The sequence below is a fragment of the Peromyscus leucopus genome, chromosome 4, assembly GCF_004664715.2.
Source record: "Peromyscus leucopus breed LL Stock chromosome 4, UCI_PerLeu_2.1, whole genome shotgun sequence".
Lineage (NCBI taxonomy): Eukaryota > Metazoa > Chordata > Mammalia > Rodentia > Cricetidae > Peromyscus > Peromyscus leucopus.
In genome coordinates this window covers 83,058,525-83,083,941 of record NC_051066.1, presented here as the reverse complement: position 1 = coordinate 83,083,941, position 25,417 = coordinate 83,058,525, and the positions used below count along the sequence as shown (strand labels likewise).

General features: G+C 37.5%; 1 non-coding gene across 1 annotated transcript; it reads right to left on the bottom strand.

The window, feature by feature from the left end:
- Positions 1 to 21,223: 21,223 nt before the first annotated feature.
- Positions 21,224 to 21,330, bottom strand: LOC114702116. The gene has a single exon (XR_003735928.1). It is a non-coding gene; the product is annotated as a U6 spliceosomal RNA (small nuclear RNA).
- Between the last annotated feature and the right edge of the window lie 4,087 nt (positions 21,331 to 25,417).

Genomic DNA, 25,417 nt, shown 5'->3' with positions numbered 1-25,417 from the left:
TCTTGATATCTGTTCAAGCATTTTCATTGTATTTCATATATTCATGGGGTTAGGGAAAATTAATTTCATTTAGCTTTCTTGTAACCAAGCACAAGGAATATCTGTGTGCACTACTTGTTAATAAAAGAACACTTCTTAGTTTTAGTTAATTATTTGACTTTGAAAATTGTTAGATAAAATATTAAAGGAAAGAATCATTTCTTGGTCTATTTCTATGAGAACTTCATTTCCAGAGACTTATGAAAGCATTCATTAGAAGTGAATCACACTGTGTTTCCTTCAAATAATTTTTCCATTCAAGTGACACTTAATTCATAGTTTATACATTCAGGGCCAAGTAGCTACACAATCCACATTCCACAAGAGGTGCCAAAAATTTATAAGATGCTTCAGGCTTCCTGAATGTAGAGGATATTATGTCTACATAGATGATAGCTAGAGGAATGAAATAGTGAGACTGTCAGCATCTCTTTGATGTCTTTTAAACAAAGATCTAATGAACACTGACTCATTCTCACTCAATGTGATCACATGAAAGAAAAATTTTGTTTGGGTCTTAGGATCTTAGGTATGCAATGAATCCAGATTTCATTCCAACCAGTTTTTATTTTTGTAGTGGAAATATTTTCATTCTTTAGATTTCAGCCTCATTAAATTTGTAAGCTGCAAAGACACATAAATAGCATTTAGTGCATTTCTCATTGTGACAGTCTCAGTAATTTCAAGAGGCTTTTTACCAATTTATCATGCTACAGTATCCAGAGTAAGAAATTCATGCCTTGCAAATCATGTAATTGCTTAAGCAAGATACCACTGAGAACAGCAATCTTCAGTGCATTTGTAAATGTAGAATAAGTATTTTCCTAAAAGAAACAAACCATGACTCAATTACCCTATAAAATAATTTGCTAGATGGGAAAAGCCACCTTACCTCCCTTAAAATACCACATAAAGTGGATTTTTCATTGTTCTCTAGTTTGAATATTGAAGTAGATTTTCTTTGTCATTTTAGTATTTATCTCAGACCAAAAATTAAATACTTTTTTTCAGATATGCTTACGGAATTCAGGCTACTAGAAATATAGCCAGAAGCTGAGAGAGCTTTGGGAAATTGTTATTCATGGAAATAATATAATTGGATTGCAGTAATGATATTTCATTGTGATTCTAAGAACATCTGAAGTAGGATGAGGATTGTAGATATGAACTCAGGAAAATCTATGTTGAAATATATCATAAACAAATGTCCCCATGGCATAAAACTGTGATTTAATGATGTTTTACAAAATTTAATCTTAACATTTATTGAATTGGTTCTCTGTTTAGTGAATGAGATATTTTTGTTTCCAATCAACCACTTCTTCCATAACCCCACAGAGAGTTTTCTAAAAAGAGCATTATAGGAAAGAAGTATACCTCTCTTCCAACCTCCTCTTCTGGCTTGAATTTTTTCATGATTTAATAGTAGTTTCACTCATCTTCTTCTCTCTTCCATTCTACAAGGAAAGTAAATGCCTCCGTGATGATTCCTGTTTGAAAAATTGAAAAAAATTCCAACCCTCTCCCACTGGACGTTAACTCAAGCATCTGAATTGACACAGCAGAGGCAAAGGTGCCGGGGAGTAGTGAGTACAGAGCAGTAAGCAATTAAGTGCTCCTAATAATCCACTAAAGAGCTTGGTAGGCCTTCTAAGACTAAACATAATAACCCTGAGATGAGTGGGTAGTACCAGAGAACAGATACTGTGTTGAACAGGAACCCATGTAGGAGATGCATCTTCCCTAGTCACAAACTCTGAGCTGATTCCAGCCTTAAGTACTAGGGTGAGATTTTCAGGGGCTATAGTGATTATGCAGGAGTCCTGTTCAAATCTGTAAATATCATCCTCTGACAATTCCAGTAGTTTTGAGGGGTAAATAAGAAAATCTAAAATCTGTTCCTAGTGATGTGAACAAAAAGGCACTATGGCAGGATTTTTTGAGCTAAGGAATAAGTTGCCATGCCATGCCAAGCTTTTACGGCCTGGACTCTGTCACTAAGAACACTTTGATCATCAGAAACAGGCTCAGAATTTCAACTTGTGGTCAGACTGATCTGAGCAGAAACACCAAGATTTCATTTTCTACTGCGTTCCTCACTGCCTCTTTAACTTTCTTCTCTATCGGCAACACAATATAGCTTGATTTTGGCTCATTCAGGCAGAGAAACTTAAATACAAGGATTGGAACTCACAACTTACTTTGCCTTGGGAAATGTACAGTGCTGAGTTATACTTTTTGAGTCTGTCAGGTGGAAACATCCACTCTTTTTCCTTGTGGGTGAGTTAAAAAGAGACACAATGCTTGAAAAGAAGTGTTAATACTGTGTTGGTTATCTCTGTAGTATCTCAAGAAAATCTACCCCAATAGGAGACACAGCCACCTTTCTAAACCCATCTTAACTAAGTCTTTAAAAATATGCTTCTTCCTTGCTTTTTTTCCCTTCCATGCCCATTTAATGTCTAACAATAATGCTGTTTCATGCTCTCCTGTGCTCAGCATTAGAGTTTTGCCCTTCATTTTGTGTGTGTAAATGCTGTGTAGTTGTGGCAGTTTCACAGTAGAGATTTGCAGGGTTTAATAGACTTGAGACAACTTAGCCAGGTTGTTGCCTCTTTGGAATTGGCTGAAGAATTTCCTTTTAATCATAGCTCAAATCTCCTCACATACATTACCAATCAGTTGATTTCATGCCATTTTAGAATGCTGCTTTAGTAAACGAAGTCGGTGGCTAGAATACTTGAAAGTTCCTGATTTCAGTTAAACTCCCTTCTGTGGAGAATGAGAAAACTGAGGTAGCTGTCTGGACAAATTAACCTCAGGCTGGAACAGGAATAAAATCACAGGAATAAAATTTGTTGTACTGAACTGGTTTCATGGCTTTATCTGTGTTGCCTTGTGTTTTTTGGATAAAGGGACAAGTCACAAAGCATACATCATAACTCTATTATTCATCTCATTACAAATGACACCTATGAATATGAAGGAGGCCCACTAATGTGGTGTTCATCACACACTCCTTACCAATCAACCCACATCCGCCCACCCTGACATTTCCTGATCAAAACTATGTAGTAATTCCATGCCTCATCCTATGTGTTCTACACATTCTCTCAGGTCAGTACACACATGCTGTTACTTCTCAGAGTTTGAGAAAAAAAAATCACGCTCCCACACCCATCTACAAGAGATTATTCAAGATCCTAACAACAGCAAGTCTTTCTTGTTGCACAAAGAAAAATAACTTTGTTTTCTTACAATGGATGTTCTTTGGGGTTTGCCATAAAATACTTCCGAGACAATAAATATATATTAAAAAAATTCAAAAAGATAATTGCTGTAGAACAATCTTTGTACACTGTAAATTGTATTGCTCTCATTATTAATGTAAAGCTGATTGGCCAATAGCTGGGCAGGAAGAGATTGATCAAGACAGGCTGAGACAGAGAGAATGCCGGGACAAAGAAGGGAAGAGTCAGAGGAATTGCCAGGGGCATCAGAGAAAGCAGAACATGCTGGAGGACAGGGAAAGCCATAAGTCACATGGCAGAATGTAAATGAATAAAAATGGGTTAATTTAAGTATAAGAGTTAGCTTGTAGTAAGCCTGAGCTATCAGCCAAGCATTTCTAATTTATATTAAGCCTCCAAGTCAGTTATTTGGGAAGCAGCTGTTGGTTATTTAGGAGCAGGTGGTCAGGGCAGAAGAACTCCACCTACAGACAATATATAGGAGTTGTGTTAGTATGACATAATATCTCAAACTTGAGGACTTCCTAAGTCCTTTGTAACACTTAGAGAGTTCCTTCTTGTAGCTGGACACAAGAATCACTTGAACCACATTGAACAACTCCTTTGTAACCTCTGATCCTTACCCTTCAATATTATGGTTAAGACATTCTGGGCTGGGTCCCAGAAAAAGTGATGAGAGCTTTCAAACAGCCAAATGTGTGGCCAGGGTCAAGAATTACTAATCTAGAGAGTATGGCTCAGGGCCTAAGTATGGACAATCATGCTCACTGGAGGTCAAACATTCATTTTTTTTTTTCATCAGCAATTAAATTTTAATGTTTTATTTAATCTTCTTCAGCTTTCTATTCACCTAGAAACTGGTTTAACAATGAATGCTTAAAGGTTGTTATAAAAACAGAATATGATAATAAGTATAAGGTGTTTAATGAATGCCTAATGCATAGCATTAATTTTAGTATTAGAATTCAATTTCTCAGGATTTTATGATGTATCTTTAAGGAAATCCACTAGCTAGAAACAACGATTTCATTGATTGTATTTCCTTAAAATCTCTAAGTTTGAATCACAAATAACTATGACAATAACTGAGAAGATTTGTGTGCTACAATAGCATGCACCCAGCTCCATGTTGTATTATTTTTTACCTGAACTGTATGTTTGAACTTGATCAAAAGTTTTTTAATTATTTTGTTCAATTTTAGGAGAGAAGGTTTTTTGAGATGTTGAAACCTGTTCTCATTTACCATGGTCTCCTATTCGTTGTTCTACCTCTCTTTCTTGATCCAGCTAGGATCTCCCACTCCCTTTCCCTCGATCGTCGCTCTTCATTGTTCCCACTCATGACCAGGCTGTTCATGTAGATCTCATCCATTTCTCCGTGTCTTTTTTTGGGGTCCCGTTTTCCAGGTAGCCTCACTGGTGATGTGAGTAGCAGTCCAGTCATCCTTGTTCCACATCTAGCATCTTCCTATGAGTGAGTACATACCATATTTGTCTTTCTGAGTCTGGGTCACCTTACTCAGGATGATTTTTTCTAGATCGATCCATTTTTCTGCAAACCGTATGATGTCATTGTTTTTCTCTGCTGAGTAGTATTCCATTGTGTATATGTGCCACAATTTATTTATCCATTCTTCAGTTGAAGGGCATCTAGGTTGTTTCCAGGATTTGGCTATTACAAACAATGCTGATATGAACATAGCTGAGCTAGTGCTCTTGTGGTATGATTGAGCATTTCTTGGGTATATGCCCAAAAGTGGTATAGCTGGATCTTGGGGGAGATTGATTCCCAATTTTCTAAGAAAGCGCCATATTGATTTCCAAAGTGGTTGTACAAGCTTGCATTCCCACCAGCAGTGGAGGAGAGTTCCTCTAGCTCCACAACCTCTCCAGCATAAGGTGTCTTCAGTGTTTTTGATCTTAGCCATTCTGACAGGCATAAGGTGGTATCTCAGAGTTGTTTTGATTTGCATTTCCCTGATGATTAGGGATGTTGAGCAATTCCTTAAATGTCTTTCAGCCATTTGAGTTTCCTCTGTTGAGAATTCTCTGTTTAGTTCTAAAGCCCATTTCTCAATTGGACTGTTGGTCGTTTTGATGTCTAATTTCTTGAGTTCCTTATATATTCTGGATATCAGTCCTCTATCACCTGTGGGGTTGGTGAAGATGTTTTCCCATTCTGTAGGCTGTCGCTTTGCCTTGTTGATTGTATCCTTTGCTCTACAAAAGCTTCTCAGTTTCAGGAGGTCCCATTGATTGATTGTTTGTCTCAGTGTCTGCGCTACTGGTGTTATATTTAGGAAGTGATCTCCTATGCCAATGCGTTCAAGATTACTTCCTACTTTTTCTTCTAGCAGGTTTAGAGTAGCTGGATTTATGTTGAGGTCTTTGATCCACTTAAGCAGAGAGCTAGGGAGGCCCACGGAGATCCACAAAGATACCCCCACAAAAGACTGCTGGCAATGGTCGAGAGACGGCAGGAACTGACCTACTCCGGTGATGGGATGGCCAGACACCCTGTTAGTTGTGCCATAAACCCCATCCAAGGAAGGTCTGAGGAATCTGGATGCAGACATCCACGGCTGGGCCCCTGGTGGAGCACTGGGAGTCTAATTAGTGAGAAAGAAGAGGGTTTATATGAGCGAGAATTGTTGAAGCCAGGGTTGGATAAAGCACAGGGACAAAAAAACCAAATGAATGGAAGCACAGGATCTATGAACCAAAGGCTGAGGGGCCCCCAACTGGATCAGGCCCCCTGAACGGGTGAGAGAGTCATTTGGCTTGATCTGTTTGGGAGGCAGCTGTGTGTTGGTGCCAGGTCCTGGGCTTGCTGCATGAGTTGGCTGTTTGAATCCTGGGTCCTATGCAGGGACACTTGGCTTGGTCTGGGAGGGGGGACTGGTCCTGGCTGGACTGAGTCTACCAGGTCGATCCCGGTCCTCGGGGAGACCTTGATCTGGAGGAGGTGGGAATGGGGTGTGGGGTGGGGGGAGGGGGAGGGGGGGCGAGAGTGGGAGAACAGGGGAATTTGTGGCTATTATGTTGAACTAAATGATGTTGTAAAATAAATTTACTTAATAAAAAAAAAAAAGAAACCTGTTCTCAAATAATCTTTATGGAAAGTTTGTATGTAAACTAAGTCCACTCTGATTCTAAACTCAGATTTTTTTTATTATTATGTGATATTACTCTGAAATCAATTGATCTGCACAGGATCAATAGACAGCTTTTCAAATAAAGCATCCTTCATCCTTCCCTACATGAGCAAATTCAGAGAATACAACCCAAAGCTAGCTTCTTAGGCATGCAATAATGAAATCCAATCACACAAGTGTAGTTGGAAGTTTTCATATGTCCCAGCTGAGTGGCCTGCAGAGAGGACTAATCTCTCCCATTCACATCCCCCAAGTAAGCACATGGAGGTTTATATTAATTATAACTGCTCGGCCATTAGCTCAGACTTATTACTGACTAGCTCTTACACTTAAATTAACCCACAATTCAGACTTATTACTGACTAGCTCTTACACTTAAATTAACCCATAATTCTTATTTATGTTTTTCCATGTAGCTTGGTACCTTTTTTCAGTTCTGCCTTATCATCTTGCTTCCTCTCTGTCTGGCTGGTGACTCCAGACTCAGCCTTTTTCCCAGAATTCTTCTTGTCTGCTTACTCCTCCTATACTTCCTGCCTGGCTACTGGACAATCAGCATTTTATTTATCAACCAATCAGAGCAACACATACTCACAGCATACAGAGCAATATCCCACAGCACTTCCCCTATTCTGTCTAATCAGAAAGGAAGGTTTTAACTTGAACATACTAAAATTACATATAATAGAACAGTTATCAAGCAAGAATTAAAATTATAATATCTAGTCCATTTATATTTGGCAAAATTAAAGAAAATATTCTATCTATCCTATATTTGTAAGTCTAAAGTTTTATATCTAAATTATATTTTATCATAACAAAGGAAAATTGTAACTATCTACTCTTCAACTATATCAAAAACCTCATAAGTATATAATATTACCTAAGTAAACAGGAAATGCATTATAAGCAACTTACAAAAATTCTGGAAATGACAGAGACAGCTGCCTCTCTGGACAGTCATCCAAAGTCTTCTGCAACACTGGGGCATCTATTGTCAGCCTATAGGCCTAGAGTCTCTCAGTCGCTTCTCTCTGAGTCCTGTAGAATATCTGATAGTCTCCTCTATGAAGCAGGAGCCTGAAGAGCCATCTCACCTTGCAGTTCAGTGGTCACCTTCCTATGGGTCCTGCATGTCTAGTTCATATAACACCCTGTCTAGCAGTCCAGGCAAGATCAGTTTCTTGCCCAAATGGCCATTTTGTGCCAAGAAGAAGATAAACTCCATATAGAGCATCTTTGATACCCATATTCCTCTTTGAAGTAAATGGGTGCTGTCAGGAGCAGACGTTTATCACTCTCCAGAAAAGTCTGTTTTAAAAACATTTTAAATGCTATATTCTGTAGGTCTTTGAAGTGTTTGAAAACTACCTACCTAACTGAAATATATCTATGTATACCTAGAAAACTTAAGTAACATGACAATAAGTTTGATTATCACAGATGACTAATTATTAATCTGTATTTCTCAGCTATACACTACAATTTTACATGAGTTGCACAAAGTACTTTTAAAAATAGTAGAAATACACTTACAGTTTAACAAGATTAACTTTAAGTTTGTATCAATAAACTAAAATCCATAGAAATGTAAAATATTTTAAATAAGTTGCTCTTTAAAAGCAGATTCAATAATCTACCCTTTCATCCTATCATATCTATATACTATCCCCCCTTTTTCTTTTAGAAAGATATTGACTATGACCAATAACAATTTGTAACCAACCTCTAAATAAAGACGAATATCCATAATCCATTTTTTTTTTTTTTTTGCAAATCTGGGCATAATGTTCTAGGCTACTTCCTGCTAAATAGGGGGCATTGGTAGTCTTATTGAGATCCTGGAAAAATTCGAGATAATGGTCAAGTCTATCCGTTAAGGTTCAGGAGATCTGGCTTGATTAAATCTGATCCATCTTAACCTGGAACAAATCCATAGCCTCTTGCTTCCTGTGAAAACAAAAGCAGAGACTCCTTTCCAAGGTAACATATACTTAGATCAAAATTTTGAAGTCAAGATACCTTTAAAATATACATATTGGTTTAACTCAGCAACCCTTACAATCAAATGTCTTTCTGCAGTTAAAAATCCCCAAAACAACATAATCCAGATTCTCTGTATAATATCCATCTTTACGTGGCTTATATTTTATATTACTTTTACTGCCTTGTTAAGACTTTATTTTTTAAAATGTTCTATTTCTTTATATAACTGTCTATCCTCCTTTTCCTCTCTCTTCCAAGCCTACATACATTTTTACACACACTATAAACTTTTTAAGATTTATCTCATCTAAATCTGTTTTATTGTGACTCTATTTTTTAACTGTAGCATGACTAGGACCAAAATGGCAGCTTTGGCTACTGGCTCTGCCCTCCTTAGCTTTCTAACATGGCGGAACTATGTTTACCACCAGGTCTTGGGGAACCATGCTCATCGCTGACTCTGTGAAACAGTAGGTCTATGCTTCTATCCAGCAGTAGGTATCCCAAAAACCTTCTTTGTTTCCTTTGTTATTTCCTATACTAGCAAAAGCTACATCCACCATGTACCATGCTACACAGCTTGCAGACAGCACTATGAACCACAGCAGGAATCCGCCATGCTGTAAATTAAGCCCACACACGGCTGCAAACCCTCCATGCTGTAGCTCATGGCTTGCCTGAGAGACACAACGAGGAAGCTGTTTTTTGCTCCATTTTAGAATCTTTTTTTTTTAAGCTTTCTTAGGTTTTAGGTGGAAACTCTTGCCCCATGTCGTGCACCAAATGTAGTTGGAAGTTTTCCTGTGTCCTGGCTGAGTGGCCTGCAGTCAGGACGAATCTCTCCCATTCACGTCCCCCAAGAAAACACACAGAGTTTTATATTAATTATAACTGCTCAGCCATTAGCTCAGCCTTATTACTGACTAGCTCTTACACTTAAATTAACCCATAATTCTTATTTATGTTTAGCCATGTGGCTTGGTACCTTTTCTCAGTTCTGCCTTGTCATCTTGCTTTCTCTGTGTCAGGCTGGTGACTCCTGGATTCAGCCTTCCTCCTCCTAGAATTCTTGTCTGTTCACCCCACCTATACTTCCTGCCTGGCTACTGGACAATCAGCATTTTATTTATCAACCAATCGGAGCAACACATATTCACAGCATACAGAATGATATCCCATAGCACACAAGATACACAGAAGCCCTGACACTGAGAATTTAACTCTTCACAAACATTATCTTGAAACCATTATTAATTTTATCTTTTATTTTATGTTAGCAAGTGAAAACTCATAGGACAACAGAAGATGCACCAGTCACTTAGAGGCCTAACTCACATCTTCTCTCCTACTTTCTTTTGGAGATTGGTGATCAAGAAGCTTCTAGTATCTTTATTCTTCACCCAGCTATGACAGTTAGATTCCTACTCTATTATTGCTTCTCCTTCCTTCAAAGTTGTTTTCTTAGCTGTGTGGCCATGGTACACACCTTTAATCTCAGCAATCAGGAAGCAGAGCCAGGTAGATCTTTGTGAGTTCAAGGCCAGCCTTGTCTACAGAGCGAGATCTAGGACAGGCACCAAAACTACACAGAGAAACCCTGTCTTGAAGAAACAAAAACAAAAAAAAAGTTGTTTTCTTGCTTACAACAACTGGACAGGGTGTTTATATTTCTTACAGACCTGGACCCTGGAAGAGACTTTGGTATGTCTATAGGAGAGCCAGAGTTGAACTTGCATCTTACAATATCTCTGGGAAAAACAAGGAGGAAATCACCCCTACCTCACTGCTCATTTATCAGGTGAGATGGCAGAGGTTCTTGCTCATTCTTTGCCAGGAACCAGGCTCTGAGAACAGAGGTGTAACTGATGTGATTCTTTGGAATGGATTGAAGGGTAGTTTTCCCAATCCTAACTGAGCCCTGTATTTTCATGAGGTACTGACCTCTGGTGCTACCTAATGAAAATGAACAACATGATATGGTGATGATATTGTGTGTCTTGAAAAGACATAGGCAAAGCATCAGTAACCTAGCATAGTGCAACCCAAGTGGAAGAATATGAGTCCAGGTTTAGAACTTGAAACTCCATATTAAAATATGCTCTTATCATAAATCTCATCTCAAGCACATACTATCTTTGTGATATTGAATAAGTTATTCCATTTCTAAGACTCAGGTTACACCTGTAAACTTGACATACTAATTACACTGTCCTCAAGAATTTGAGATAGAACAAAGTAAAAAACATATAGATCAATGATTTTCAATTTCGAGAACACAGTAAAATTGTGACTTTTCCTAATTACATTTTTGTTCTCAATTCATTTTTCCAATAAAGGCTTAAGCTGAGTTTGTCACAATGATTTGACTACAGCTCTATAAACAAGAAAGTATTGTTCCTATGTATCCTTCTCATTGCTCACCTCATTTATTAGGTTTTACCAAGAAAACCAATATTAATTTATTTCCTATCTGTTTAGTGGAATTCAAGAGAATGGTTATCACATGTGTTACACGTTCTTTAGTTGTCTTAGAAAGCATTCTGTACTTGCAATTAAGATTATGACTTTGCTTCTTCTGTCTCTATTCTCTGAAATTTTATTACTGAAATAGTATAAGAAGATTACTGAAGTCTCAACTGTCTCCGCATTGGCTGTCCATGCCATTGTCTTAACATAACTTGCACTAATATCCATGTATTATCTCCTCTCCTTTCTTCTTGTACTTAGGCTAATATTCCTTAGAATGATTATTTCCAATGGAGCTAGAAAAGGTGACAGACATCAGAGAAAGTTATTATGTCCTCTTGCTTTCTATTCTTCAGCACATTAATCTGTTGAAGTGATTTCTTTCTAGACTAGTAATAAGAAGCAATATTCTTTAAAGTAAAATTGAAAAACTAACACAACTGTGTAGATGGAGTTATCTCCAGTCCCACTCAGACCCGTAGCCACTCAGATCCAAATAAGCACACAAATGCTTATATTATTTAAACTGTTTGTCCTAATGGCTCAGGCTTCTTGCTATCTTAAATTAACCCATTTCTATTAATCTATAAGTTGCCACGTGGCTTGTGGCTTACTGGTACCTTACATATTGCTTCACATGGCAGCGGCTGGCAGCATCTCCTCACTCAACCTTCTACCTCCCAAAATTCCCCTTTCTCCTTATCCCACTTACAGTATACTTCCTGCCTGGCTACTGGCCAATCAGCATTTTATTTATCAATCATTCAGAGCAACACATTCACACCATCCCCAGCACAACTGTGTACATTTCAAAATGCAGTTTTTCTTAGAAATAAATACATAGGATGTGGAGAGCCCCAAGAAGCTTGAGACATATATCTCTTGCCTCAGTTCATGTTAAACAGGGAAACATTGGTGAAATTATTAAGGCCACTCCACGTAGTTAAAAGGAAGATTTATTTAGTGGGTAACTTACAAATGAAGGATAGGTAGGTGGCTGGTTCTGGAAAAGACGCAGCGCAGTCCAGCAGTGTTCTCTGGAGAACTCCCCTTGGTCTACCTCTAGCATCCAGGTCCAGGAAACAAGGGAGCGCAGCACATCCTGATCTCAGGTCTTTAGGGCCCTCCCTTGGCCCTGCCTTGTAGGCGTGATAGTTACCAAAGCCTCAGGTTGGAACTTCCAGACCAAAGCTGGAATGGCTACCCACTACAGGGAAAGATGAGAATAAACATCTTAATGATAAATTATATTAATAGTTATTTATAACCAAATTATTCCAATAAAATATAAGTGGAAAGTAAGTATACAATGAAATTTGCTCCTATTGATCAATCGCAATAAAACAACATGGTATTTTTATTCATTAATTTAACAGATTGCTCTTAAAGCTAATTTTGTTGATGGCAGAATTTCTTGCTCATTCTTTGCCAGGAACCAGGCTCTGAGAACAGAGGTGTAACTGATGTAATTCTTTGCAATGGATTGAAGGGTAGCTTTCCCAATCCTAACTGAGCCCTGCATTTTTATGAGGTACTGACCTCTGGTGCTACCTAATGAAAATGAACAACATGATATGGTGTGTCTTGGAAAGACATAGGCAAAGCATTCGTAACCTAGCATAGTGCAACCCAAGTTGAAGAAAATGAGTCCAGGTTTAGAACCTGGGTACAGATAAATTACACTTTCTGTGAAAGTAAATTGTCTTTTTTTCCCAAACTATGAAATAGAAACATTTTTGGAACCTCAAAAATGTTAAGCCCTATAATTAACCATCTAAAAATACTATCTAAGAAAATAATAGGAAATTCTGGACAATAATCTATATATCAAAATGCTTGTTTTCATAATCTCTCACAGTGGCAAATTCTGGACAACAGAATATTGAAGCATGGTGATGAAGAGATTATTGTTTCCTTCCAGTATCTTCTCCCTGAAGCAGTGTTACCCATTCTGTTTCACATACTCGATACCACTAGTTCTTAGAGTTTTGTGAGGTTTATCAGAGAACTATATGTCAATTGTAAGGAAGGTCTTACATTCTGGTTAGCTGTGATCTGTATCCAAATTTTTTAATGCATCTGTGGGTTCTAGAAATATCTATGCTGTTGGGGACCTCTTACTTCTCCTTTCCCAGTGGGTAATATTTTCTTTAATGACTAAAGAGCTATTAAAATTAGAAGTTGACAAAGACACTATGTTGGAGAACTCATTACTTTTCTGGTCACTACACTTGTGTTCATTCTCTTTGAAATGGACATACATTTAGCTGACAAGAAATATACAAACTTTGTTATGCCAATTCTAGATAGTAGAGATCTTCACAATGGAGGCATTTAAGTTTTTCCCACTGAAACAACAACTATCTTATCCAAATATTATAATTTTAAGCCTTTCTGGAAAAAAAATAAAATACCAATTGCTAGACATCTACTGATATTGGTGTGCACAGATCAAGATGGTCGAAATGGGCATTTGGTAACTTCAATGCATTTATCTTGAAGGAAAATAGAAACATCTCTTCATTGTTCTACAAATAGCCTAATGTGCTGCTGCATTGAAAATTGTTTTTCCAATGAAATACTTTGTTTTTGATGTTAATCTCTATTGTGATACAAATTCTTGATTGGGTGCTGAGATAAGTTTGAAGATATAGAATATGAAATACTTTCTTTGTAAATTAGTTGACATAGCACATAGATATGAATAGTGAAATAGTGGTCATTTGTTAACTTGCTAGTTTAGCACAAGTTGCTATTTAAAGAGTCCTATTTATTGATTGTTATACTATGCAACATTCACTAATTGAATGTGCACAATAATATGAAAGAACAAATATGAAGCATCATTTCAGACCTGGGACGAGGGAAGAACTTTCCTCTCACAAACAAAAATCATCTGACAGAACACAGAAGCACAAAGAAGCAGAATCAAAGAGACAAACACAGTGATAATAGGAACACCAGAAGGACCTATTTTAAATGACAATATGGTAGGGAAGTAAAATGGTTCTATTACTTTGGAAAATAATTTGATACTTTCTTATAAAATTAAGCAATGGTGTTATAATGTGAAACCTAGGAATTCTACTTCAAGTTGAAATGCATAAATGCAAATACTGGTTTTATGCATAATTTCCCTAAACCATAAATAATGTGTTATTTAATTATGAGTAAAAAATAAGTGATATTGTAGCATACTATATAGCAATAAACATGAACAAATTACTGATTGATAACACACACGTTACTAGTGCATTATATATTTGTCAGTAATTATCAATGTATATAAATCTCAAAAGCATGATTTTAGACACAGTATCATACATTTGTAATCCCAGTACTCAATAGGCTGAGGCAGAGGATTGCCATGCAATGGTTACTATGGACACAGGTAGAGTAAGAGAATGGCTACAAATAATCACAAAGGTATTTTATAGAAATGTTCTATACATTGATTACTATGAGAGACACAATACTACAATGTTTTAAAAGCTCCTAAAATAGAACTGAAAACAGTGGATTTCATTGTTAGTCTATTGTCCATCCAGTAAAAGTAATTCAAGACAGTGCTTCTTTGAGTGAATGACAAAAGCATTGCTTTAATATTAGAGTGAGAGATAGAGAGTGGTGAACAATTAGGCAGGTGAGATACAGGAGAAGTAGGTCAGTGTGCTCAGGAAAGCAGAATTATCCCTAAAGCAATGTGAACTTTATGTGGATTAACCTGTCTGCAAATCACTCAGCAGAAACTGTTAGCCAATGGAGTTAAAGCTGAAGACTAATTGAGATATTACACAGAGATGTGGTCAACTGGAGAGGAAGCTGCTTGATTTAAGGAAGTACAAAGGAATTCATTTTTTTAAATGCTTTTTGGGAATCTATCTTGTTACAGAGATTGCTTTTGGTAAAAGAAATGGTCAGGAGAGCATAAGCACATACATTGTTCTCTTAGACATAGTGTTTACCTGTGTTGATTTCTAAGACAAAGATTTAGTTAATATTATGAAGGTATACATTAAGGAGGAATGTGCAAGTGCCTAATGTTTACCCTCTTTCTATGACTAATGGAAAGTCTCACTGGGACAGGGCAAATATGTAGTGTGTGTGTGTGTGTGTGTGTGTGTGTGTGTGTGTGTGTGTGTGTGTTATGAAGTCATGGAGAGTCATGTGATACAATGGTGGCCAATAATGCACAAATGGAAAGCAAGAAGATGCTTATTTCTGGGAAGTGGTGCTTCTCTGCTATTTCTTGCCTTTACTGGGCCCTTTTTTTTACATTTTCTTCTTCTTCCTATCTAGTCATGTGATAATAGTAAAGTTTAATGTCAACAGAAACATTTGCATTGCATAACTACTATTGAATTTTTTACATCTTTATCAGGAACAAAGTTATTGGTTATTAACTGTATGGTGATGTGGTTTATTCTTCCCTGTCTTTTATTTCTCTCTGTGTTATAAGAGAAGGATAGCCAAAAGAAGCCTCTATAATGTTCTCTTTCCTTTCCATCATCTCTGTCTCTTATTCACCACCCAAATAACAATGTTGGCGGACCTGAGTACCTTAAATATAAAATAGGGTGAATAATTTTTGAAGCGGCTTCATTTTGGTTGTTTTGCTTTGTAGTGCATAGCAACAAATTGATTACCACTAGCTTTCCTGAACACTGTGATGAAGATTCTGTATCTACTCATAGCCTCAGCAGGGAAATGCTGTCTTAATTAGTGATGTCTGCCCTATGCACTAGAGCAAATAATTTTTATCATCATGATGGAACAATTCACTTGAAAGCACAGAATGTGAGGACAATCTCTTAAATTAGGCTTGTATACTTAACAGAAGCACCACTGGGAAATGTTGAAATAGTTAATTTTAACATGCATGAGCCTAGTAGTTCCCGTGTAGACACTTCCATGAATAATGAACATTTTCTTTGGGATGAGGTCATAGAGTGAGCTACAGTGTGGAAAAAGTGGCATAATCCTAACACCAGGTCCCTCACCTTCATCCATCCACCTTTATTGTCATGAACTCAAAGCCACATTCATCGCAGAACTTCTGTTGGCTAAGCCCATTTTCCGTCTATGGAAGCCATTTTCTTCCCTGCCCAAAAGAGGTGAGGAGAGGTGAGGAAGCAGGCTGGGAATTAAAGCAGCCTCCTCTGCCGAGCAATTCGGTTGGAAACTGAAAGAACAAGGCACAAGGTTAATTTTGTCTGGTTTAAGGTACAAATTACTTTATTTTAGTTTTGGTGGAAGTAAAATGAAGCAATTCAGAAGGAAGAAAGAATTCCGGAAAGAAATTCTATTCTTACCAACCCAGCAGGGATGTACATTTCAATTGCTGAGAGGAAACAATATTAGATGTAATACTAGAGGCTCATTGGAAGCGGAAGCAGAACCTAATTTGAAGCAGGAGCCATTCATAAAATGACTCACAAACGTGCTCGAAAGAATTAAAGCAAGTTTATAAAGAATAATTCTTGTTTGCAATTTTTTTTTCATTTCAGGAAAGTAATGAAAAGCAATGTGGCCCATACCTGAGGTTGCATCAATCTTTTTCTATTTTTCAAATATGTTCATTATTAAAGCAAGGGACAGACAGATAAATCTGTTAAATAGCCAAAGGCTGATCGACAATAGACAGGCAAATGCCTAAAATCCTGGCTCACTGCCATACACATAGAGTAATAACAGAGCAGACAGCTAATGATATTTTATGTATTAGGCAAATCGTAGTCCCGGATTTCTCCCAGGAAGGACATTAGGCAGAAGTTTAGTCAATGGCAGGCCCTTACATACGCCAGTTTGGCTGCCTCAAGGGATCTGTATGATAAAAGCAGGAGATAAACAGGAAGCATGTTTTCATCTGGGTCTTTGACACACTTCCTGCCCTACAACTCTGGAGTCTGAAGGCAACTCTTAGCACCATGACATGCTGCACTGTGCCCTCCCCCACATTGTTGTATCTCAGCTCTCTCTGGGAGGGAAAGAACTCTGTAGGCAGTAGATGCCAGCAAAACTTTGGTAGTGCTGAACAAAAAGTAATCCCTCCTCTGAGTCATTTCTCAAGACTCTAACTATAACTACTTTGTATTCCATTATGGGGCAACCAAGCCTTTCTGAATCAGAGTTACTAAGCATTCCCAAATTCTTCCCAAAGAAAGAATACAAGGTGCAATGTCTCCGAGAATTTCCATTCTTCCCACAGATCATGCTGGCTACCATTAGTGCTAAGGAGAATGAAACCACTTTAGCTCCTTAAGGCTGCTCTCCTGCACATCAGGACTCAGAGTTCAAAGTAAGAATTGGACATGTAGTCTTCTGGGTAACGTAATTCCAGTGTCAAGGCTTTCTTATCTGGAAGGTAAGTCAACCATCAGACTTGTCAGGATGGTGGAGGTGAGTCAACTCTTCTCAAGGGTGTAATATCCTTGTTCCTCCTTGTCCTTCACCTTCTTCCTTATCGAAGACACCTTGTCCCTGGTGACTTAGAAATATTGGTGGTACATCACTGCTCTCTGTGACCATAAGGTTGGGGGGAAAAATTGCCAAAACACTTAACACACACCTTGTGCAATTCTTATGCAAAATCCCAGTAATATATTTATAAATCCATCACCAGAAGAAAGGACACTCAGATAATATTGTCTTCATTGTAGCCTGAAGCTTGGAAAAGGATAGAAGTTGCCCAACTTGACAAAGGAATGTCCTGGTGCAGTTCATATTCAGACAAGTAATATGGCTATAAATGACTTGGTATGGGGGCATATTTCTCACAGCATTGCTTTTTAAGTGTGTGTGTGTGTGTGTGTGTGTGTGTGTGTGTGTGTGTGTGTGAGTATAGGTATCTGTGAAGGTCAAAAGCATAGTGTACTCTTAGTGCTTGTGCTTCAGGCAATGGGGAGATGGCTAATGTGGATGATAAGAACTGAAGTCAGGTTTTCTGAAGAGCAGCGGGTGCTTTTAAGCTGGTCATCTCTCAAGTCCCTTGAGTGTATTGTGTTGATGTTACTAAAGAGTTCTGCACTGATGAATATAGTGAGCTAATGGAAGAAGCTGTTTAACTTAATGGGAACTGAAAGAAGTTGTGCGTACATGCGTGGGCATGCGTGTGCACGTGTGCACGTGTGCGTGCGTGCGTGCGTGCGTGTGTGTGTGCTTGTTGGAATCACTTAAGCACTGACCTTAGAGTAATTCTTACCTAAGGAAAACTATCTCTTTTACACTTTGTTTGATGTTATAAATTGAAAATATTCTACAACTGCAAGGGCTACTAGGAGAAAGCAAGAGCACAATATGAGAGCAGGGTGGAAATATCTTAGTAAGAACGTAGGCCTGCCAATAAGCTTATTGTTTGTTTCTTTTACAAGATGCATAAACAGATACTAGCTCTCAAAGTAATGGGGTGGTGAACTCATACATGTATGTACTTATTGGTCATTCATTATTTCCTTCATATCATTGCCACTGTGGAAATTTTATACAATATTTCTAAGATTTATTCTTCTCATTAGTCAAATGAAGATACTGAAAGTAAATGTAAGTTTATGTAAATTCAAGTAAGATGAAGCATGTGAACAACAAAAAGTCTTGCTCAGAGTATGATTTAATCATTATTTATTTTAACTAATTAATTTACTGATGATTAAAAATAGGAAGATTAAGCAGCTAATATTAGCTGAACCCTTGACATACTATTTAGCTAGAAAACATTCCAGAACCTCTAATTACTATCTTCCTCTCCCATCCAGTCACCTCCTTCATTGAATTCCATGCCTTCATTGAATTCCCTGAGCTTGATTTTGGGCTGGATTTTTATTGCCACTCTCCTGAATATAAATTCAATCATGTAACTCATTTTATATTTGGTATATTTTCATTATTATTATTATTATTATTATTATTATTATTATTATTGGTTTTTCGAGAAAGGGTTTCTTCTGTGTAGCTTTGCACCTTTCTTGGAACTCACTTTGTAGATCAGGCTGGCCTCAAACTCACAGAGATCCTCCTGCCTCTGCCTCCTGAGTGCTGGGATTAAAGGCGTGCACCACCACCACCTGGCCTATTTTTTTTTTATTTAAAACATTTTTAATTCATTTTACATACCAACCACAGATCCACTCTCATCCTTCCTCCCACTCTCCTCCCCTACCTAACCCCTTCCCTGATCCACCTGTTATATTCTCCTCCAAAAGGGAAATTATCCCATGGGGGGACAGCAAAGCCTGGTACATTCAGTTGAGGCAGGGCCCACCCCCTCCCAGCTGCCTCATTGATGTATTTTCAATGGGCCAACTTTCCTTTCAGGTTCTTTCTCATGACCCAGAGCCTCATTCATAATCCAGCCTAATTCAATTCAGTTTGAAAGGAAAACAAACCTTGTGTTTCCTATACTACGATACAGAGATGATTAACTTCCTGCCTCAAGTTTCTTGTAGCCCTTCCTTGTTCTACCTCAGGTAAGGCTGCTGCTGATCTCCCTCTATGATTAGGATTTTTGCTCAGTTTTATCCATGCCATCTTCTTGCTGAAACATGCCTAAGCAAGTTAGAAGTCAGGAGAGTACTAGCTGACCCTGAAAAAAAAAGCAAGAATAGCTGTCTGAGATTCATTCATTATGTGAAAACAAGAAATTCTTCAAAAGAATGGTTAATCTTCAACTGCATCAAGAGTTTAATAAAGCTGCATGAGTCAGGAGTATTTTTCAACGCAAAAATGAATCTGACATTAACTGGCCTTGCTCTCTAAGAGCAAAATACATTCCGGTTCCCTCCCTCTTCAGGAGGCTAACTCAAAGGTCTGGTTTCTCCCTGCAGCCTCCAAGCTCTGGCTCTTTTGTTGAGGGCATTATCACTCTGAAGTCATTTAGGAGCCTAAACACTTCCCTTTGTTTGCATTAGAGGAATAACAACCCGAATACCATGCCCATGAGGGAGAATGGAGTCTTTAAAAGCAGGTATATAATTCTGCCCAGATGCCATTGTTTTCCAATGACATAACATGTTCATTTCAGTCTAACGTTTCTTCACTACCCTGACCATATAAAGGAAAGAGCAGATGTCCAAAGGGCAACAGGCTCATTGACTTAGATTCCTTAAGTCTCAAACTGATCTAAAAGCAGATAGCTGAGAGAGAGTAAGAAAACTGCTAGAAACCAAAGTGAAATATTCTGTGGTAAGACCATTTGTTCATATTATGTCAAGATAGTCTGTAAAACTGCTCACACTGATGTTAAAAAAACAAAACAAAACAAACAAAACCATCATGAATTCTATGGATCCTGATCTCTGTAAAGCAACAGAATCCTTTTTATATGGTTGATTGTCACATATAATGTATTTTCAAAAGAAAATGTGTGGACTTGGGGAAGAGCTATTATGTGTTCATTTTTCACATTATTAATTTATAATTTTCCGCATTATTTCCTTACACTGGTTTCCTTAAGCTTGGTTAGTTGTCATTTTTCAAAGTTTTGAGATAGTGGCCTAGATAATTGACTTTCAATTTTTTTCTTTATTAGTACATGCACATTAAGGTATACATTCTCCACTTAGAATTGTTATATCTGATGAATGACTAAGAAAAAGTTAATTTTTGCAGATGGGTAGTAATGAATGATTTAAGATGATGTCGGGAGTGTTGTGGTTTAACATATAGTTATTGATTGCTCTATCTTTTTCAGTTGAGGAGGATGATAGAATGTGACTCATACATTCTCCTCTATGTCTACACCTTGGTTTCATATTTTTTGTTATCAAGGATAACACTTGTTTTAAAATAATATACTCAATTTCTGTCCTGTACTGCCTCTTAGTCTCAGGACTTTGTAGCGGTGAGTGTTGCCATGCCGTCAATAAAAGAGTGACTTTAATTTGTGGCTCCTACATACACTGCCTCTTTGATTCAATACCTGTTAGTCCAATCACCTTCAAAAGTAGCTCTTCTCTATAAACAGCAATCTTTCCATCCACTCTTTACTTTGATTATATTTTTATTATGTTGAAGAAGAGGTCAGAATGTCACCAATAGAAGACAACTAGAACATACAACCTAGATTCTATCTAAAATATACATTTTAAAAAACTGTAAAAAAAAATAGAAGTCTGTTGCATCTTTACATTCTACCCAATAATGCAGAAACACAACCCTTATCTGTACTTCTCAAAACTAGACTTTGTCTTGAGTTTAAAAAAGGAAAAGCTTAGAGCAGTTGTTCTCAACCTTCCTAATATTGTGACCCTTTAATACAGTTCCTCATGATGTGGTGACCCCCCAACCATAAAATTATTTTTTTCAAGTATCACAATGTTTATTGATAGATACAAAAATATGGAACGCTTCACGAATTTGCATGTCATCCTTGCGCAGGGGCCATGTTAATCTTCTCTGTATCGTTCCAATTTTAGTATATGTGCTGCCGAAGCGAGCACCATAAAATTATTTTTATTGCTACTTCATAACTGTAATTTTGCTACTGTAATGAATTGTAATGTAAATATCTGTGTATGGTGTATGGGATGCCTATGAATGGGTCATTGGACCCCCAAGGGATAGCCATCTACAGATTGAGAACCTTCAGCCTACAGGATATTTAATCTTGATTGTCAACTTGATACAACTCAGAATCACCATGGAAACAAACCTCTTGATGTGTCTTTTGAGAATGTGATGTCGTGGGATATTTTGATTGGGACTCTGACACTACTGAGACTGTCCAATAAAGCTATACTTTGAATTAGGGCATAAAACCAGTGACTGACTGACCATAATTGGCCATAGAGAAGCCAGTAAACTGGGTAGAAAAGATGCACAGGAAGAAAATGGTGGGGAGTGGAGTTTGAGTTTCCTCTTGGTTCTGGAACACGGGAAGAAATGTCCCTTGTAGTGTCTCCAGCCAAAAAGCAAAGTCAGCTAGTTGCTACTCAGCCTCTCTGAGCAAGCAGGTTTCTATCTCAGCCTTTGACTCTTGAGTATTATTGATGGGCAGAATAATATAGACTTAATTTAAGCCTACATATCATGGCTGCAGCAAAGCTATGGCCAGGGGACCAAAGCCCTGCCATGCCATTGCCTGAGTGGCAAATATCTGTAATATTAGAGAACCTTGTGCTCTTCACTGGGATAATAAAAAAAAAAAAGTCCTGTGAGGACAAACCCCACAGTTGTAGACTCTAACTTATGGGCAAACGAGTCCATTTGAAAAGAGAGTAAGGACTGAGAAGACTTCTTATAGAGTATCCTGCTCAGAAACTGTTTCCTAGAACTACAATGGCTGAAGGGAGCCATGCTACATCTAGAGCTGACAGTAATTGGCAGCAGCATCCATGTGAAGGTTTTTCAGGCATAAGAGATGCAAAACTTAAGGATTCTAGAATCCTATGCTGTAGTTCTAATCACATTTTGAGGTCAGGTTTGCATGGCAGGGTCAGAGATCACAAGAAGATCTTATAAAGTTCTTTTTTACGTCAACGTTGCAGCAGAGCCCGCAGAATGTTGGAGATTCCAAGATCATGGACTGTCAGTTGAGGAAAGCTGAGGACATAGAGGGAAGCTGGACCAAAAGGAATGCTCAATATATTGTAGGCAATGTAAATGGAAGTGCAGTGCTACCTAAGTTGTTTGAGCTCAGATGATTTTGTTATGTAAACAGATATTTCCTGTCCTGACAACCTGTTCCCAAATACACAGCTGCCACATCCCAAATTACCACACAGAGGCTTATATTAATTATAAATGCTCAGCCACTATCTCAGGCTTATTACTAACTAGCTCTTACATTTTAAGTTAACCTATATTCCCTATTTACACTCTGCCATAAGGTGGTACCTTTATTAACATGGCATGTTCGTCTCCTGCTCCATCTGCATCTACTGACAACTCCTGACTCCACTCTCTCCTTCCTTAGTTTAGTCACCTGCCCATACTTCCTGCCTGGCTACTGGCATTATATTAAACCAGCATTTCCCACTTTTTGTCTAGTGAAAAAGAAAGGTTTAAACTTTAACATAATAATATTATATACAACAACAAAAACAATTATCAAATAAGAATTATAGTTACAATATCCAGTCTATTTGTATTTGGCAAAATTAGAGAAAATATTATATATCTTATCTTTGTGATTCCAAAGTTTTGTACCTAACTTGTCTTTTATCATAACTAAAGAAAACCATAACTATCTAGTCTTCAACTCCATCAAAGACCCTAGATGGGGTATGTTACCTAATGACAGGGACACCAGGCTGCCTAGACAGATACCCAAACTTCTTCTGTAACATTGGAGCATCTAACTCTGGCTTACAGACCTAGCATATCTGACAGGCTTTCCTGTGAAGCAAGGAATTTTGAAGGACTTTCCTACCTTGTCTTGGTAAAGTTCAGCAATCACCTTTCTTGTGTTCTACTGGTCCAGTTTGGACAGTAACTGTCAGCAATTGAGACAAGGGCAGTTTCTTTGCCCACATGGCTAGCTTTAGCCATAAAGAAAACAAAGTCCATAAGGAGTTCCTCCGATGACCATCGTCCTCTTTGAAGTGATTAGTGCTCCCAAGAGCAGACATGTCTCACTGTCAAGAAAAGTCTAAGTTCTTAAAACATTTTAAATACCATATTCTTTAAGTCTTTGAAGTGTTTGAAGATTGCCTATCTATCTGAAATATATCTCTATATGACTTTGAAAACATACCTAACATTACAGTAAGTCTGCTATTATGGATGACTATTAATCTGCATTTCTTAATGATATATTACATTTTTTAATGAGTTGCATAAACATAATATCCTAAACAATGGTAGAGCTATACATAGAGTATAACAAAATTAACCTTAAATTTGTATCAATAAACTAAAATCCATAACAATGTAAAATATTTAAGATTAATAGTTGTTTTTTGGATTAAAGTAGATTCATTAACCTACCCTGTTATCCTATCATTTCTATATCCCCCCTTTTCTTGTCAGAACAAGATCCCTGAATCTAATCTACTTTGTTTAGCTTTTTTCTTGACCATTTTCCATAACAACTTGTAACCACCCCCCACCCCACCCCCAAATGATGGCAGACATTCATAATTTATTTCTGGAAATGTGGACATGTTCTCTAGACTACTTCTTGCTGACTAGGGGCATTGGTTATCTTTGGGGGACCTTGAAAAAATTTAGGATATTTGTTAAGCCTTTACTGTAGTATTCTGTTAGGCCAATCATCTCAGCCAGCAACCTGAAGCTGTTTTGGATACAGAATTCTGAGGAGACTAAAACAGAGGCATTTTGAAATGTTGAATCACCTGGGCCATCCATTTTTCATTGGTCTTTGGTTCCTTTGTTCTGAAAGTACATAAATTGTTTAAAGGTAACACACATATCTGTATTAATATAAGTACAGATTATGAATTGTATGCAAGTCAGTGAAAGATGATTTCTTATTTGTTTGAGCAGGTAAAATATACATCACATGTCTTGCAGTTCCTCAAAGTTTTTTTTTTTTAATGTCTGTAGTCAGGATTTCAGGTGGTCTTCATCAATCAAACTTGATTTTCTTTAACTGGGAATGAATCCATAGCCTCTCATTTCCTGTGGAAACAAAAGCATAACCTCTTTTGCAAAGTAACATCTTTTGACTTAAATTTTGAAGTCAAGACATTTTTAAAATATATAGGTTGGTTTAATAAAGCAGCATTTATAATCAAATGTCTCTTAGCAGCTCTTGCTTCTTCCTCTGCAGTCAAAAGATTCAAATACAACACAGTAATACACAAAATCCAGATTCTGCATATATTCCATCTTTAGGTGGCTTTTTTCTTTTATATTAGTTTATTTCCCTTTTAAAGACTTTATTTTATTATTTTAAAACTGTATTTTTCTTTTTATGACTATCTATTCCCTTTTTCTTTTCTCTCTCATGCCTATTTATATATTTGAATACATTGTAACACAATTAAAGGTTTTTTTTTTCAGTTTGAATCTGCCTTTACTATATAACTGTAATTCTTTTCTGTCTATATGAGCAAAATTTAAATTGCTGTGTAACTTAAATCATGGCATGCTAGTGCTGGCTCCTCCTTCTTGGTTCCCTGAGAGTCTAGTCTCATGACAGAGGAATATTTACTGCCAGCTCTGATAGCCATGTTAACTGCCCCAACTCTGGGAAGTTTCTGGGTTCATGCTGTCATTGAGCAGCATGTCACATGCAGCTCATAAACATCAGGTAATTGTTTGGCAGCAGAGCATCTTAAAAAAGTCACCCCTTTTTGTCACTAGCACTGAACCAGGAAGTCATCTCTTAAAGGAGTCATGTCTCTGCTTAGCACCAGGAAACAGAGCCCATACTAGAAAATGCAACTGCCAAGTAGCCATCCTAGATTCTGTTCCTGTGTGCCTAGGATCCCTTCTTAAGCTTTTGTCAGGTTTTACATGGAAAATTTCAGCCACACTTTAGAATGCCATATTAAATGAGGTTTCCTGTCCAGACTACCTGTACCCAAATATCTGGCTGCCACTTCCCAAATTACTACACAG